Source organism: Rhodnius prolixus, unplaced genomic scaffold (genome assembly GCF_049639745.1).
Source record: "Rhodnius prolixus isolate KJV_2025 unplaced genomic scaffold, Rpr scaffold_9, whole genome shotgun sequence".
Taxonomy (NCBI): Eukaryota; Metazoa; Arthropoda; class Insecta; order Hemiptera; family Reduviidae; genus Rhodnius; species Rhodnius prolixus.
In genome coordinates this window covers 21,106,818-21,124,114 of record NW_027411604.1, presented here as the reverse complement: position 1 = coordinate 21,124,114, position 17,297 = coordinate 21,106,818, and the positions used below count along the sequence as shown (strand labels likewise).

General features: G+C 34.8%; 1 protein-coding gene and 1 non-coding gene across 3 annotated transcripts in view; both read right to left on the bottom strand.

Moving 5' to 3' along the window:
* The window catches only part of bru3 (CUGBP Elav-like family member bruno 3), an 838,385-nt gene that overhangs the window by 501,249 nt on the left and 319,839 nt on the right, over nucleotides 1-17,297 (bottom strand). The window lies entirely within an intron of this gene.
* LOC141454835 (U4 spliceosomal RNA) lies at nucleotides 3,039-3,172 on the bottom strand. The gene has a single exon (XR_012458983.1). It is a non-coding gene; the product is annotated as a U4 spliceosomal RNA (small nuclear RNA).

Sequence of the window (17,297 nt, the reverse complement as noted above, 5' to 3'; positions counted from 1 at the left end):
AAGCGCGCTTCCACTTACTTCAGACCGAGAATGGAGGCGGTCATTCAAGGTAGCGGGGAATCTATTCAGTAAATGTGTTCTTTATGACCTTACAAACATTGTGGATAAATTTTTTTTTTTTTAAATCTTTTCGTTTTTGCAATCAAAAATATGTTTGTAAAAAATGTTTATTTAGTCCGGATTTTGGCGCCGCACCCTGTATATTAGTCGTTTATTTTCCAGTGGTAGCTTCGATTGTCTGCCAATTAGTCGCAATAGTAATATGTTCAGTCGGTTGAGTTAGTCTTTTTAAGCTTAGTGTGCGGATTCCACGTTAGTCTTTTATCGATGTACATCCCAAGATAGCGTACTAAGTTAGCAGAAGGAAAAGAGTGGAGTTAAGACTTATAGAAGGTCAAGAGCTACGATGAAGAGTACAAGATATCTGTTGGCCTTTTTGAGTACTGAATTTGGCTCTCCACTTCTTGGCCCAGGGTTCTAGTTTATGTCAGTGAGTTTGCAGATGAGAAGAAGCTGTGGCGTCCGAGTTAGAAGATAGAATAGCAGTATCAAATCAGTATGAAAAGTTAACATCGAAAATCTACACAATTAGAGTACCTTCTTTTCGGAAAACATTATAATTTTGTTACCTATCAGGAAGTTGCAAAAGTCACTTATCTTTTCAATTTATCACTAGATTATAAATGTGCTATTTGTATTATGATTGATTTTTGTCTTACATCTAAATTTTTTGCAGTAATTTTGGCTAAAAAGAAGATTAAATAAATAAGTAATACCTATCTTACTTATCGAGTTAAGAGAATGTAGTCAGAATTCCAAAGTAAAATCTTACTTAAGGTTTTGATTGGAAAAAAGAAGTACAAAAACAAAACAAAATTATGGCCTGTTCCTTATGATCTTCGAGGTTACCAAATTTAAAGAAGATTAGGGACAACTACGTAATAATTAGGACCAGGTAATAATATATCCTTTAATTTCTATCTTAATCTAACCTTTACAGTCTAACCCCGAATTATACTAATCTTAAAAGGATAGAAAGAGCAGTGATTTAAAAGTAAAGGAAATCATATTAATCCAGGAACAACTAAATAATTAGGACAAAGTTGTTTCCATTAATTTCTATCTTATTCTAACCTCAACTGTCCAACACTAAAATTTATACCAAAGTTAAAAGGATAGAAGGAGGAAGTGTTTCACTTAACATTAAAGCCCTAAGGGATGTGCGTGGGCTAAAGGGTTGTTCCTTAACATGCCTTCTAGATAAGAGCAGTCTCTCTCATATAACCTCTCATTCCCAATCTAGTATAGCCTGCTTTATACCTAAATAAGGACCATTCCAAGTCGCTCTCTGGGGTATAGTCAGTTTAAGGGTAACATTTATCTCGCTCGTAAAAATAAAGAAATTGGGAAGACACCTTACTTTACTGGCACGCACCAAAACCTGCCACCAGTTTCGAACCTTATAAAATATTCTTTGTACCCAAAAAAAAAAGAAAATACACCTTGACCCCCTGCCATTGGCAAAGAGCTGTAGTAAACTCACAAAACACACATACAAATAAAAACTAGCAGTTCGCATTTGTTTTTTTGTTTTTCCACCTCCTGTTCTTACATGTGCTGCAGACAGACATATGTACGACCAGGTACTAGCGTGTTACTCAACAGGTGAAGAGTGGTCGGCATGTATAAGTAAGTGAGCCGCTCCAAGCGGCTGGCAAAGTGATGAAGGTAGTTTTCTCTAGAACCCGGGTGTTGAGAGATGTTCTCAACATCTTGGTCTAATGTACGCATGCGTGTTATCCCACACAGAGAGAGATACTATAACACACATACATTTCCGATTTTCTTTTGCATCGTATGTTTTCATTCACCTACGAGTATCTTAAAACTTGTAACAGAATGCCCTGGCTTGCTTTCATTTGAACGGATTTGTTTTTTGTTTCTGATTTTGGTTAACATACCTAAATTTATGTTCTTCATCAGTTATGCATCAACCAACACCAGTAAATCATTTAATTTCATCCCAGTTTATTTAATATTCCATGTACCATCAGTGGAGGTAAAAGCTAGATTTAAAGTGGATTATCCCAGATTTTGTAGATTAAATTTTAAATTGCATTCTAGTCTTCACTATACCGGAAGTGTAAGGTAGTTTCAAGCTTGTTTTGATTAGATAAGCTTTGAGAAACATTTTTGGGAACTGTTTTTTTTCTCCCTCGAAGACCTTAAATTAGAGCAATCACCGCAGCCAATTCCAGGATTACTTTGGCCACAAAAAAACAACAAACAGGGAATGGCATGTGTTTTTAAATTATTTTACCCCCCCCCAAAAAAAAAGCGTTGGCAATTCTTAAAAATTTAATACGAATTTTTTTAAACTTTTTGTGGCAATTTTGTGTTTATAATTCTGATTCATTTAATTCCATTTTAAGTACTAGTTGATCTTATAGTTGGCTAATGAAGCCTCACCAGGGTTACATTAAACAAAAATGACCCTACTTTGGCTAAATAGTTTTTATCACACAAGAACCAAAATGAACAGAAAATTTCAAACAAAATTTTACTTAGTTTTTGATAAAAATTAAGAAGACTGACCCGGTTAGTGCCAAAAGTACTTTCGGCCACTAGCATAATTTCATTTTGGAACTACACATCAATGCAGCAGCCCTGGGATTGGACCAAACGATTCAGTTTCAACAGCAAAACGTGGTGATTTTGAACACACATCTGTAAAGTCCGCCAATTTCTAAGTGAGCTTGACAGGTAATTCGTACATTTTTATTCAAGGCTTTCCGAGATTGGAATGAGTCCAGCAGTGTACTGGAAAAAGCTCCTAGCACCAATAATCTCTGATGTTCATCCAGCTTTTTATTTAAAAAAATAAATAAACAATTGGGCGCAGAATAGACGGTTTGATTAACCACTTATAAACCCATTTTGTGTCAGTCTGATTTAACCAAATCAGACGTATTTTTAAATTAAAATTTCAAAGAATATGTGTACGAATAAGTAAAAATGGCAGCCAACAATAATAGTATATTTAATAAATCTTATCAATTACTGAATCTTACAGACTAGAAACTTGTCGTATTTTGTAAAACAAGTTTTCAACTATCAATAATCGCACCTTAGGAGGCCTTCACTGGTTACGATATTGTCACTACGCGTGAGTGGAGTGAACGACGACCATCCAGTGATGGAAGCCGTTAGTTCGCCAAATTGGCAAGCTGGTGATGGTTTCAAAGGTGCCTCCTATGGCTCGCCAGCCAGGTTAGCCAGGAGGTTATTTGACTGCTCTCTGTGTCTGAGGAGGCACCTTTAAAGGCACAGCCATGCTTCACAAGTCGAATAAAGTGCATTATTTGATAAATTAAGGAATAACTTTGATCCTTTACATGAAAGATATTGATCACCAAAATATGTGGCGGGTGGTTTCCAATTTTTTTGGTAATTAAACGCAACTCTCCCAAAATTACCAAATAATTATTAAACCTTCTTGTTTGTAACAGATGTAAAATTAATTTTTAGCCATTTTGTGTATGCTTGAGAACATCTAAAGCTCTTAACATTTGATTTTTCTTAGAAAAATCACTCGGAAAACGACTTATTTCCCGATATTAAGAAAAATACAAGCTTTACTGCCTTGGCAATATTTTTAGTAGAAAGGGGATGAAAAAATACTTAGAAATGACCTATCGCGTGCTCTTCTTTCTCTTTGATGACAAGTTACAAAAATTGAAATATGATTAAAAATACCAGATTTTGAAATGGCCTAGCATCTTTAATTTTGCATACATCGAATTGCGGTTTCCGGTTTCTTTCATTACTTTTTATACTCTTTATAACTGTGTATATGAAAATGGGGGTCAACAGCGAACCCTCACTTTTGGTCGCGCGTCAGCCGCGTATGCGGGCAGGAATCTAAAATCAAGTCACACATTCTGAAACAAGAGGTGACAGGCAACAAATTTTTCCTCTACCATTTTTCGCTCAGAACAACCGTTTAAGCATGAAATGCATTTGAGCCGTCTTAAAATGAACACCCTGTATATCAGATTGAGGTCAAATCGTTTGAGTCATTTTAATTTTTGATTATGAGAATTGTTTTTAGTTAATTTTAATTTTGTTCTATTATTTGGAACTCTAATAATTATGTTTGCAAATGTAAATATAGGTCAATCCCACTTTCATATACATAGTTGCATCAAAACAGTGTTAAATAATAAATAAAATAAATATTTTGTAAAACAAAGTCTATTACTATAGTAAAAGTTGTTTATTTTGCTTTTGTTTTACTAAAAGCAGTAAAATATAATGATGAATTAATTGTAGAGACACCTTTATTACCGCTATCAAACATGACGAGTTAGAAATTAATGTTTTGACAAACGAATATGGTAATAACAGATAAAATGGTACAGATTTTCAGCGAACTGAAGCCACAGGTACTCCATAAATCATCACATACACCCTCTGATCAGCGTTATACGGACTGAATTTCATATAGGCAGGGTTATTATCAATCACGTACTTGGTAGCGTCCCTTTAATGGAATTTAGGACATATTTTGTGTCATCCTCAATAATCAAGTTCTACTACCTAAATAATTACTTTAGGAAAAAATTAATTGAACTCAAGGCTAAATTTAAATTTAATAGAATTAATTAGGAAATTAAGAAATGTAATAAGAAAAAATTCAAAATATTGTTACTCTGCTACACGCTCAGAATTTGTAGACTAATGTAATTAGAGCTCTTTTTAAAATATTTTCTGCAATTATTATTATTATTATTTTAATGATTTAAAGCGCGTCAACATCTGAGCCCGGAGCTTTCTTCAGTTCTCTCGTTACACTGTCCATCACCGGTGACAGTGAGCTATAAGAAGCTCCTAGGAAGAGAAAATCTAAGCGTCAGCAGCTGGTTTCGAAGCCGGGACCTCCGCGTGGGAATCCGGGAGCTGCTAACCACTCCAGCTGATCTTTTCGCTTCAAATTTCTAGTTAAAAAAAAATAAAACCTTAAAAAACTCAAGTAGACAGCATAAAAGTAAAAAGATTACCAACTATATTATAATTTTTCAACAAATGCTATTTAACTAAATCTTTAGTGAAAATATTTAAGAATTTTCCAATTAATTCATACAGGTTTTTCACCCTTTTTTTTACCTACGGGGGGGGGAAAGCTTTATGAAAATTAATTAAAAAATTTCCTCGTCATTTTTATTTTCATTTTTTGAGCGAGAAAAATTAATTTTCTATTTTTCTTTTTAATTATTATTGTTAAATTATGTTAAAAATTAATATAAAAATTCTTTTAAGGGAGAACAATCTATCCATCTACCTTTTTTAAACATAATTATCCAACGAAACAGCCGTCTTTAATCTACTTTATTAATTTATTTTAGAATTTAGAAGGCAGGTGTATTGAGTAATATTCTTTGCACAGAGTTGAAACAGTACAAAGCTTTATAAATACACTAAGTTGAGCCATTAGCCAGGAGAAAGGAATCTGATTTACTTTAGTGAATGTTGGAAACTGCATTTAGGTATCCAAACATTGCATCAATATCTTGATGTTATATTTTATCATCAATGAGACAAAATAAACATCAAGATATAAATGCAAAGTTTGAATCCTAACAAGATGTTCTCGTTTTACCACGATAACAATTTAAATTGATACATTTTGTTATAAATCCAGAATTTTAGTGAACTTTGTCCATTATTTTTTTATTATTTATGAATCAGAAGAAATATTAAATAACTGAATAAAGTTTATTATTATTTACGAATATTTATTTATTTTTCAGCAACGGCTTTAACCATCCAGACAGCCATTATTTACTTGTCTCTAGGAACCTTAACTAATATAAATAGAAAAAACAGCTTTTACTTGCGTTTAAAGACCTACTCTTTACATTTGCTTTTATTGTAGCAAAGGTAGTACTCTACGAGGTGAGGCTATTAAATAACGAGACTGATGCTGCATGCGCCAAATCCTAACGACCGACAGCTGTGCAGCGTAAAGCTTTCTCTTTCGATTGCAGCGTCTCACGTGTTTGTAGAGAAATCTGACCTGAACCGTCGTTTGTGTAAGAGGTTTTGCCGAAAACTTGATACTACACATGTAGTAGAGCAACGAATTGTCGTGAAATTTCACTTGAAACTTGGTGAAACCTACACTGAAACTTATCTTTTATTAAAAGAAGTTTATGGCGATGAATGTTAATCACGAGCGCAAGTTTTTGAGTAGTTCAAGCGTTTCCATGTAGGCCGAGAAGACGTCGGAGATGATGACCGCCCGGGTCGACCTTCCACATCCAAAACGGATGAAAATATCGATTATAATTAATCAACATTACTACCATGAGGTACTTGCTCAATTACGTGAAAGAGTAAGGAAAAAAACGACCCGATTTGTGGAAGAACAAGTCACAGGGTTCTCCATCACGACAAACGCGCCGGGCTCACACTGCATTGTCTGTCAAGACGTTTCTAGCCAAGTACAACATCTCACGTTTAAGGCCATCCTGACCTGGGTCCCATGTGACTTTTACCTGGTTCCCCAAAGTCAAATCTGCATTAAAAAGGGACACGATTTCACGTCCGTTGAAGCTGTGAAAGAAAAAGCGGCACTCATCATGCAGGAGCTGACAGAAAAAGACTTCCAGCATCGTTTCGAACAATGGTAAATTGGCATGGAGCGTTGTAGGGATAGGGGAGGGGTGTATATTGAAGGTGATAATAACTAAATATGTTTAAATTTAAAATAAAATGTTTTACAGCAATAGTCTCGTTATTTAATAGCCACACCTCGTATTTCATTAAAGCTTCTCTCTTGAATGCATTTTAAGTTTTAATGTTCACAATTTCATTCTTTTTTATCAATAAAAATCACTGGTTATCCAGGACGAAATATATTATACAAGAAACTTTTTAACTAGAATGCTTTGACAAATATGTTTAGAATATAAAAGTAAGGATTATGAAAATTAACTGATTTGAAAAACTACATAAAGTATCAATTTTTAAGAAAGAATCAAGTAAATACTTATCTATACAAACGATAGAAGCAATATTATTACTACATATACACTCGTATGATACACAGTTTATTTATCTCTTACGCAACATTAAATCCTACATCCATACATAAATATTCTAACTACTTGAATGCACAGTTCTTCTTGTTTAGTACCGGTTTTGCTTCTCTACCGTCTTTTCTTCTCCAATACTTTATACCCGGATTTTAACCCAACGCCAATTCCTCAACAATATTTCTTAAGAAAGAGGTTGACAATGCTGAGAAGGAAAGAAAGAAAACACTGAATGATAGTTTACTCAGTATAGATATAGGACGAAAAGCGGGGGAGGTTTTTCTGTAAGGACAACCAAAGAAGGAGTGGGAAATCTGCTGTTGTCCAGACTCAATATTTCCTAGCTATTTCAATTTTATTCCTGTTCCTAACTTCATTCTTCTAGAGACTCTTCACATAAGACCGTTTCCACTATCTGTTTTCTTTTTTACTTCTTCTTCTTCCACTTCTTTTATACTGGGCAATAAATCTTCATAATCTTAGTTCAAAGCTTTATTGTCAGTGACGCTGGTCGTTTTACAAGAGAAGCTGTAAAAATATTCCATCAAGATTTGGTTTATGTTTGCTTAGAAGGAAGTACTTGTAACTCTGCTGGTAGACAAAAAAAAAAAAATTAGTGTCTGACCTCAACATATTCTCAGTTTGGAAGCACTAACAGTAAGGTTGGCTCTCGTCTCTTCTAGGTTATCGCAAAGAAATTAAACTTGGACAAAACCTCTTCAAGGCTAAGAAGCCTTATAGTAAAAACATTATCACCACAGATCTGTGGACAGACAAGTCTGCGCAAAAGTTTTCTTAGCCGATACTATCCTGGGACAAGGCATGGTAAAAACTATTTCAAACGAAGAACAATTTCCTTCTACTCTTTATCTTCATTTAGTGTACCTTATCCTGATCGGCCGATAAGTTGTGGGATGAAACAGTTCCAAACTGGTGTTCTTTCAAGATAACCAAGAGTAGGCTTGAAATTTAAGATTATCTGGTGGCAATAGAATCAAATAAAAAAAAAAAAAAAACCTGGAAATATGAAATATACGACTTCAAAAAATTGAAAACATTTTCAAAACACAAGTTAGTCGGTGTTTTTGATATAATGGACATAAGAATCAGAAGAAAAAGGAATTCAGATAGGATAATGACAAAAAAATTGTCATTTCAGTCGTGATACATTTATTCTGCCTAGAGCTTTCGACCTAGGGACTAGATCATCTTCAGAGCTAGTTTACAAAGTAATATTTTACATTACAGGGTTGGTGTGTCTTCTGTCTTGTCTGTTCATGGACCTAGGTCAAAAGCTCGGCTGAATAAATGTATCATGACTGAAACTGGCAATTAATTTTTCATCCTATTGAAACTATGAATCAGTCACTAAAAATAATGAACAGGAATTCAGATATTGAATAGAACTTCAATATTGTTGTAATTTTGGAGTTTTTTTCGTTCTGGTGTCACCTGAATTGTGGATACCTAGTATCCTAGCAACAAAAGAAAGACGCAAAAATTGGAAAAAACCGTAGTTATTTGGCTGCAACATGCAGGAACCAATGTTTTGTAACCTTGGTTCTCCTTTTGCAATCATTAATCATATCATCTAAAATATAGAGAGACTTCCCTCTACAATCTAGGCTTCTGGGCTCTTTGGTGGTAAGGAACTAGGACTAGTTCTACAGTTCTGCAACAGGCATAAATTGACTTTAATCTTTGATTAAGATCCTCGTACACTTTCTTCTATCTGGCATGTCTCCTTGGGTATAATGATTTCTGGGTAAAATACTTTTTGAGAGAGGTCGGATTTTAATGAGGATTGGAAGAACATTTAACTTGTGATTCCCTCAACAGAACCACTTAAGTATAGTGAACAGTGATTACTATTGAATTGTACTATCTTAGCTGTCAGGCGCCACGGTAGTCGAGCTAATAGTTTATAATTGCATTGGATTGATATGAAAGTTCCTTATTTACGCCAGCTGTTATGAGAATATTCACTTTATTTTACGTCCTGATTTCATTATTAGACTTCTCGTTGATAAATAGCAGATGAGAAGGTGGTAATATGGGACAGTCTTTTTTTGCCTTGCATATTTTGAACACTACAAAATTTAAAATCTACTCTGAAGTTAAAATCATAGACATACGTTTATTTGTCTTTGTAAATTTGGAGTCGTGAGTGGATCACAGCAAGGAGTCTGGAGTTACACTAAAGAAAGTGTGTGGTGGTGCCATATTGGGTTTTCAGAAAGTGTGGTGGTAATATGGGACACACATAATAATTATAGTTAATGTTCTCGTTTTTCCATGAATTGTAAAAAATAAGCCTTAAATATGCCACAAAACTATATTTTACACAATTATCGTACATTAAGGATAAAAATTAGGGTGTAATCAGTTTTCTTAGAGAAATGTCAAGAAATCTTTGAAATGATCTTTTTAGGCCCTCTATAGTACCCTGTAGAAAAAGAAATATTTATAAGACACTAGTTCCGTCCTCAGTGCCACTTTTCACTCTTGTTCGGCAGACGATTAACGAGGTTGTTATATGGGACAACGCTGTCCCATAATACCACCATATACCACGTACAATATAACCTCATTTTTTTCCCAATATACATTCATATTTGAAATCCATAATACTGGCAATTAAAACTCCCTACTTTCTACATTTTTAATGTCTAAGGGAGATTATTCTAACTTTCCTCGGTATTAACCAAAAGCAGAGGAAAATCAACCTTAAGAAAACTTTTTAGCATTGACAAAATCAACACGGTCCTCTCTTGGACAAAGCTGCCACTCGATTGACGGCGCTGCCTTCTACAGCAGACAAAGCCTACCCCAAAGAGTAGTAAGGCACCAAAAACTAACAGATAGCACTACTGGTTTCACAAAAACAGGGGTGTCCCAAATTCCAATCCCGTCCCATATTACCTCAATGTCTTTTTTAAACAGTTACCGCACCTTTCGTTCACTAAACACAGTAATAAAAACGATTATAAGCTTTTTATTATTACAAAAGTTTTTTATTTTACATCATTAAAATTTCGACTAATTTTGTTAATACTTTTGAAGCACTAAGTAACTAATAAAAGTAACACTTGGTTGCAAATTGTCTTGCAACTATGGTAACAAAACAAAATACAATCGAACACTTCACTTTAAAAATATACAACAGAACAAGTTACAAAATTTTACCGTTTCTGTTTCTATTTTAATTAAGCCGTTCTCTAGTTTTAAATATGTCTGCGACAATTAAATGGAATCCTAGATTAAAATCGAATTATTACTATTATTACTGTATATATATTATTATTATTATACTATTATTACTATATATTATTATTATATCGCAATTGTTATAAAATAAACGCAAGCGCAGAAACGGTACTGTTGTTGATGCTGCAACCTGCAAATTATCATTACTCATGAATACATATATTATATAGCCCACATATATTATAATGCAATATACTAACAGAATATATAGAGTAATCAAAATATATTTGCATTGATTATATGTATTATAATTTTACAATATTACAAAGATCAAAGTGATAATTCCTAAGAGTTAAGGATTTAATCAAGTTCGTATCAATAGATGTAACTCCAATTAATTCGACGTTCTATCTGAAAGTTAATATATTATTATAAATAGTTAACTCACATATCTAAGATATTAAATTGTTCGAGTTATCTGAAATGTAAAGCCAATATAGTTTAATCGATTTTGACGAAATGGAACGTCTTCATTTGTAGACCAAGTATCAAAAATATGAACTATAAGAAATTTCTTCAACTAATCTTCTAAAAATATTCAAATCTGTGGAGTAGTTCTTGGTTTAGTAGTGAGTGATTCATTCTAGCAAAATTAAATCCTGGGAATTGAACTTTAACTGAAAGAGAATATAAACTACAACAGTCGGTTTTGGTCGTAAAGAGAAAAATGTCACCGTAGAATGTTTTATGATTTCTATCGTTTGCAACATGACCGTGTAATATCCATTTCTGTTTCGCTCCTGCTGTCTTCACTTAGCTTAGCTTTTTCACCAAAAAAAAAGAAAAAAAGAAAAGGAAAAACCTGTTTTCACCTTCCTTAGAGTAATAAAACTTTCCTTACCCAGTTAAAAATGGCCAGTTGTATCCGGCCAACCAAACTACCAAGGAAGAGATAAGCGTCTCCAGGGCAACATCGTCAGTCATAAACCTTTTAATTAAAGGATACCCCTAAACCCGTGTAGATACATCCGTGTGTACTGGGGCTTTTGTATTTGCTGCTTGGCCTAAACTTAACTGTTTCCAACGTGGATTACCTAACCTGCAATAGTTGGTGGTTATATATACGTATATATATTTGAGAATGTGTGCATGTGTGAGTTGGTATGCTGTGTATTATGGGTAGTGGTGGCTTCATGGCTGCCAACTTGATGTCAGTAATACCATCAAACCAGAGTGCTATCACTACCGCTTGTATATAACAGCCTGCGGACTAGAGACAGCCTGGGGAAATGGGGTTACACCAAATAGGGCTGCACAGACATAAGTGCCTATCACAAGGAGGTACCCCCTAGTGTGGTATTTATGTCCCTTAAACGGGTTGTAGCTGGTGTTGGGTATCCCAAAAATACTACAATAAAAAGAAAATAAACGACCACCACTTAATGAACAGATATTATATAAACGAATTCTGATTCACATTGTATTGGCGGACTAAACTTAGAGCGAATGATGAAATTGAGGCGTACAACTGGGGCGTAACAGGATCTTGCAGCTTCTGAAACATACGGAACAAGGAGATCTCGGTGCAAGGTAGAGTTAGAGACATAGTAAGGAGCATTTGCGATTCGAGGGAGTGTTTTTGACTGGAAAGATTGGATTTTATAGATATTGCAAGCTTTGGCTGTACTTCAAAGTTCCATTCTGTAAGTCCAGACAGGATTGAGTATCATGGTGTAGATAAGTCGTTTGTGGTTTAATGAAAGTTTTGATCGTTTGCCGAGAAGTCTAGAGAGAAGTTTGAATCGTCCGTTTGGTTATTTTTGTAGATATTGGAAGCTTTGGCTGAGCCCCAAAGTTCCATTCTGTAAGTCCAGACAGGTTTCAGTATCATGGTGTAGATAAGTCGTTTGTGGTTTAATGAAAGTTTTGATCGTTTGTCGAGAAGTCTAGGAAAGAAATTAGAATCGTCTGTTCAGTTCTTTCCGTTTAAGTCTAGAATGTGGATTCCAGGTTAGGCGTTTGTCCCTGAAGAGCCTTAGGTACTTAACACAATCTGTTGTACGTAGAGGAGTGTGGTTTAGGTAAACGGATGGAAGAATAGTTTGCCTTAGGGAGACTGTAATGTAATTACATTTGCTTTCATTTATTTAAATTCTCCATTTCTTTAGCCAAAGCTCAAGGGAGTCTATATGGGATTGAAGGGTGCAATAGGCAAGGACCGAGTCTTAAAAATGTATATAACTAAAAAATGCCTTAGATATAAGAGAATTTGAGCTCACACCTCTGCTAGATGTGTGGTCTATGCTGATTTTATTAGATGTCAAGTCAAATCGAGACGGTAAAAGGTTTTTATTTTTTACTTGGTACCCGTTCAGTGAAGGCTACCTCCTTTGATCAGTGGAATGTACAGAGATTCCTTTGTCCTTTGCGTTCATTTTTTATATATTTTTTTTTTATCCATTTTTACCTTCATTTTTTATATTTTTATTTTAGACCCTGTTCTATACAAACCAAAATACTTTTTGCATTTCTTCATTTTCATCAAAACATAGAACAGTTATTTGGATAACTAGCGCGGAAACATATTCTTTTCATTAAGGGGCGTAACATAATTGATTAAACTTAACTAAAAGTAATCGCCTACTTTTTTAAGGCGGGGCTTAACGCCCAACTACCAATTAGATGTCGTGGACGGAGGGCAGAAGCTCATACTTTACTGTAAACAATTTTTTGTTATGAAATTATGCACCTTATTCGCACGGCTCTGGTTAATGGCAGAATGGTTAAACCATAAGAACACCAATAATTTTATTATTCTATCACCACTTTCCTATCGAATTTACTAACACTTTTACAAGTAATCACACATTAAACTAACAAATAATAGATATCAAAATCATTATTAAAAAGAAAATAATTTCAAACAAGAAACACTGCTTCATTCTAAAGACTCTTTTAAAACAAATAATAGAAATATTATCGTTGAAAGAATTTATGTTTGAAAGATGAATTTATAGTGTATTATTAAACACATAATGTTTAAAGATTTCCACATATTGTGCACAATAATGTTAGCCTGGATAAATACGCACATTTACACAAACATATATACCAACATTTATACGTGGATTACTTCATAGACACAATATACATACGTGTGTATGTAACAATACCCGGACCATCCCTCTCTCTCTAGCAATGTTATGTGAACATTTCCGTCACTGTTTAACCACATATCAACACTCCCTTGTACAAATATTATCACTGTTTGCAGTATAATGCACTATTTTGGTTTCAAACCAAACATTATGTTATAGAAACATATTACTAATCTTAATTTGTCGTTAACAGTGTGGTAGTAAAACAACATTGATTATTATCATTGCCATAAACAAAATATTTCCAATATTATGCTAAAATATTAAATAAGCAAATTATGTAAACTAATTGATTATTAATTATAACATTTCTGTTTTTACGTGATGATGTTTTAGGATGGGTATTTGTGTACAGTTCATGTTTGTATGTTTAATGTGGCAGGACAACTTAATTGCTTAAAAGAAAGGAAAATAATGGAAAGCGTCAGCTATCTCAGGTCAGTTACGTATAAGTAAAGACGGTACCTGTACAGAAGATATTAAGGAGAAGATTGTTAAGGGTAGAGCTGCAACATAAGATGGTACATTCTGTAATTTGGAACCTTGGTATTAGTATCTCCGCAAAGCATACAGATCTACATCTTTTTAGAAGGCCTGATATTGTATGGTTCCGAGATATGAACAGCCCCGAGGAAATGCGACGAAAATGTGTTTTTGGAGGAGATGTATACATAAGACCAGGGGTCCCCAAACGTTTTACACTTGGGGCCAGGTTCCGTTGGAGGGCCGGACTATAAAACAAACTATTTTAAAGTAAAAAAAACAAACAAAACGGGAACAAATAGAATATTTCAAATAAAGAAGTAAACAAGTAAATTTAAATCACCAAACTGTCCAGTATTTCTGTTGGAATTATGAACCTGCTTTTGACTAATGAGATGGTCAATGTCCGGTTTAGTTATAGTGCTTTGCCTTTCTTCCTACTTCTGCTGTTATTTTACACTGTTTTCGGAGCCATGACTCGTGCATACCGCGTCATCGGAAGTAGTACTGTACCATGAGCGACGCAGCGCTTTGCGACACCGCCACATATAGTGCTCCTCTCACTGACCACCAATGAAAGAGATGCCCCTTCCCGAAGTGCGGCGGGGGCCGGATAAATGTCTTCAGGAGGACGCATGTGGCCTGCAGGCCGTAGTTTGGGGATCCTTGCATAAGACAATCGATAAGAGTTCCCAATACCATTTATAAGAGTGACCTATGGTGTACCAATAGCAGATCGAATCGAATGAACGGTAATTATTGTGGTATGGACATGTCCTACCGCATGAATGAAGAACGGCTCCCAAAGAAAGATATTAATTAACTGGCAGCCCCCTGGAAAGCAGACCTCGAGATAGGTTGGTTCTCGAAGAGAAAATTATGGTTGCGCGAGGTTTATGTACGAAGGACGCCTATAATAAGGATGTATGAACAACTTGGTGCAAGAAATCCTGATTAGGGAAATACCTTGAAAAAGAAAGAAGAGAAAGCAACGATTGATCTTAAGAGTAATGTCTTCTAATTCTGTCTCAAAGGTACCATCAATAAGCAGTCCCAACTCCGATATCATTTTCCACCACTCACTCACTATTATATAATATAATCACAATTATAATTTCACCATATCCCCAGCTAGTGAGATCTCATGTCCAAGAAGTGAGAGAAAAGGAGTTCTTGCTCCTGTCAGACGAGGTAATGGAGCGATTCGTTCTTACCTGAACCGCTCCCAGTAGCTAGCATCCCAAAATCCTTCGTAGAATAGGTTTATGCTCCTTATTATCTATCCAATAGAACCATCCACTATGACCTGAATATTCCCTTTCTACCTGAAGTCAAAAAAAAATTGAGATGAGTCTGTAGTATCCAGCTTATTCCAATCTTCTAGTGGGCCTCCTTTCATCCCGATAACTTTTCTTGACGCCAGTAGCCTCGAGATGTCCTTTCTAGTGAAGGCGTCAGTGAGTAAAAGTATTAGGAGGCTTTCTCATTTATTTATTTTATTATCTATGCAAATATGGATTACTTCTTTACATATCTACGATTACTTGAGGCACTAGGGTAGATTTACAAAAAAAAATAATAATTTTACTAAATGAAGTGAACGGGCAGAGAATAAAGGAAAAGATGAATACACACCCAAACAAACAGAGAAAGATAGTCACGAAGGAAGTCTACAGAAACAGGAAGAAAAAGTCCGTTCAAGCATAGATGAACTGATATAAGAGTTGAATAAGTGAAATGCTTTCAGGAATATGGCGGATGAAAGAAAAGGAAAAAAGGCAAGAAGAAACAGATTGAGGAAAAGAGAAAGCAAAGAGATGGAAATGTCCGTGAAGTAGAAGATCCTTGGCCGGTGGTAACGGCGGGGTTAAAGAGAAAGAGAAGAAAAAAAACCTTCCTCAAAGAGAAGAGTTAAAATGTACCCAAGAAAAGCGCCAACGACTGCGAATAGAATCAAAAGCTGCAAAAAAAAAAAAAAAAAATGGAGAACAAAAGATGAAGGCTGACAGGCGGAAAGTTTCCTCCCAAATATTGGACTCACCCTGTCCAGTCACCCTCGTCGGCGATGGTGATGAAGAAATGGAAGTGAAACAATTTCAGATGGTTCTTCAATGAAACAGAGTTTTAATTTTTCTATTTACCCTGCTCACAGCTACTTAGAAACAATGAAGACCTTTTCCATCTTGGAGTTCTACTCACTTTGCCTGGGACTATAGAACAACTCCAAGAGAATAGCCGAGAGGAACAAGGAACTGTTATAGAAGGGAAAATGATTACTACGCCTTCAGTTTATTGGCAACAAAATGTCGCAAGATACTTTCTTTTTAATTTTCTTACGAGGCCATTATGTCAAATTTTTTCGCAATTTCGAGTCTTCATCAGGGAAAATCCATTTTAAGGTCCCTTGAATCGAAAAGGATGGATTTTAGAAAATGATCTGTGTAATGGGGGTCCAAAGAAACGAGTAAAGTAACGCCCATTTTTTATGGATTTACGTCCGACTACCAAATTACATGTCTTAGACAAAGGCGTGTAGCAAACGTACATGTAAAGCGAGAATTCCCTTTTATTAACCATTAAATAAAATCCAAAGCCCAAGACCGTGAATCGAACCCAAGAACACGGCAACACAATGTTAAAATAACTTTGTGGGCCGCGTCTCTTATCCACTCGGCTACCGTGGCCACTTTTGTTTATATATCTGTATTTGAACAAATAATCTTAAAAATTAAAAATCACCGGCAGCTGAAACTTAATTGGACCATACCCAGGAAATCTACACCAACTAGAGATTAAAATCCCTTAAACTGAAGCACAACTTAGATTGTCAAATATAAATAAATATAATAATAATCTATTTACTGCCCGGAGGCCGGCATTGCACTGAAAAAGCTCCGGGCGCACATGACCTTAGATGTTGACGCGCCTTAAATCATTAAAACAATAAAAATAATCTATTTTGATGGGGAAAACATCGATACCAGTATTAATTGTAAAGAATGCAATTTAAACGAACAAGAAATCTTTTTGGGTTGCCCTATTCAAATTGATCTATTATCAAATTTATTAAGTATTAAAGATCAATTTTAAATCTAGCAAATTTTTAGTTTTTTGGTTTTTGTTCTTAAATTAATAAGATGGCTAGATCTTCTTTATTTTCCAATACTGTTTTTCAATTTTGCCAACATCCTGTAACTTGTATAATACTTAAATACAGTTTATTAATAAAACTAGAAGTATAACTTTACTGCGCGGATTATTGACTCTACGGAAGCCCGGTAGTATATTAAAAATGCTCCGGGCGCCGAAGACCTCATATAATAACGCGCCCTAAATTAAAAACAAAACCAAA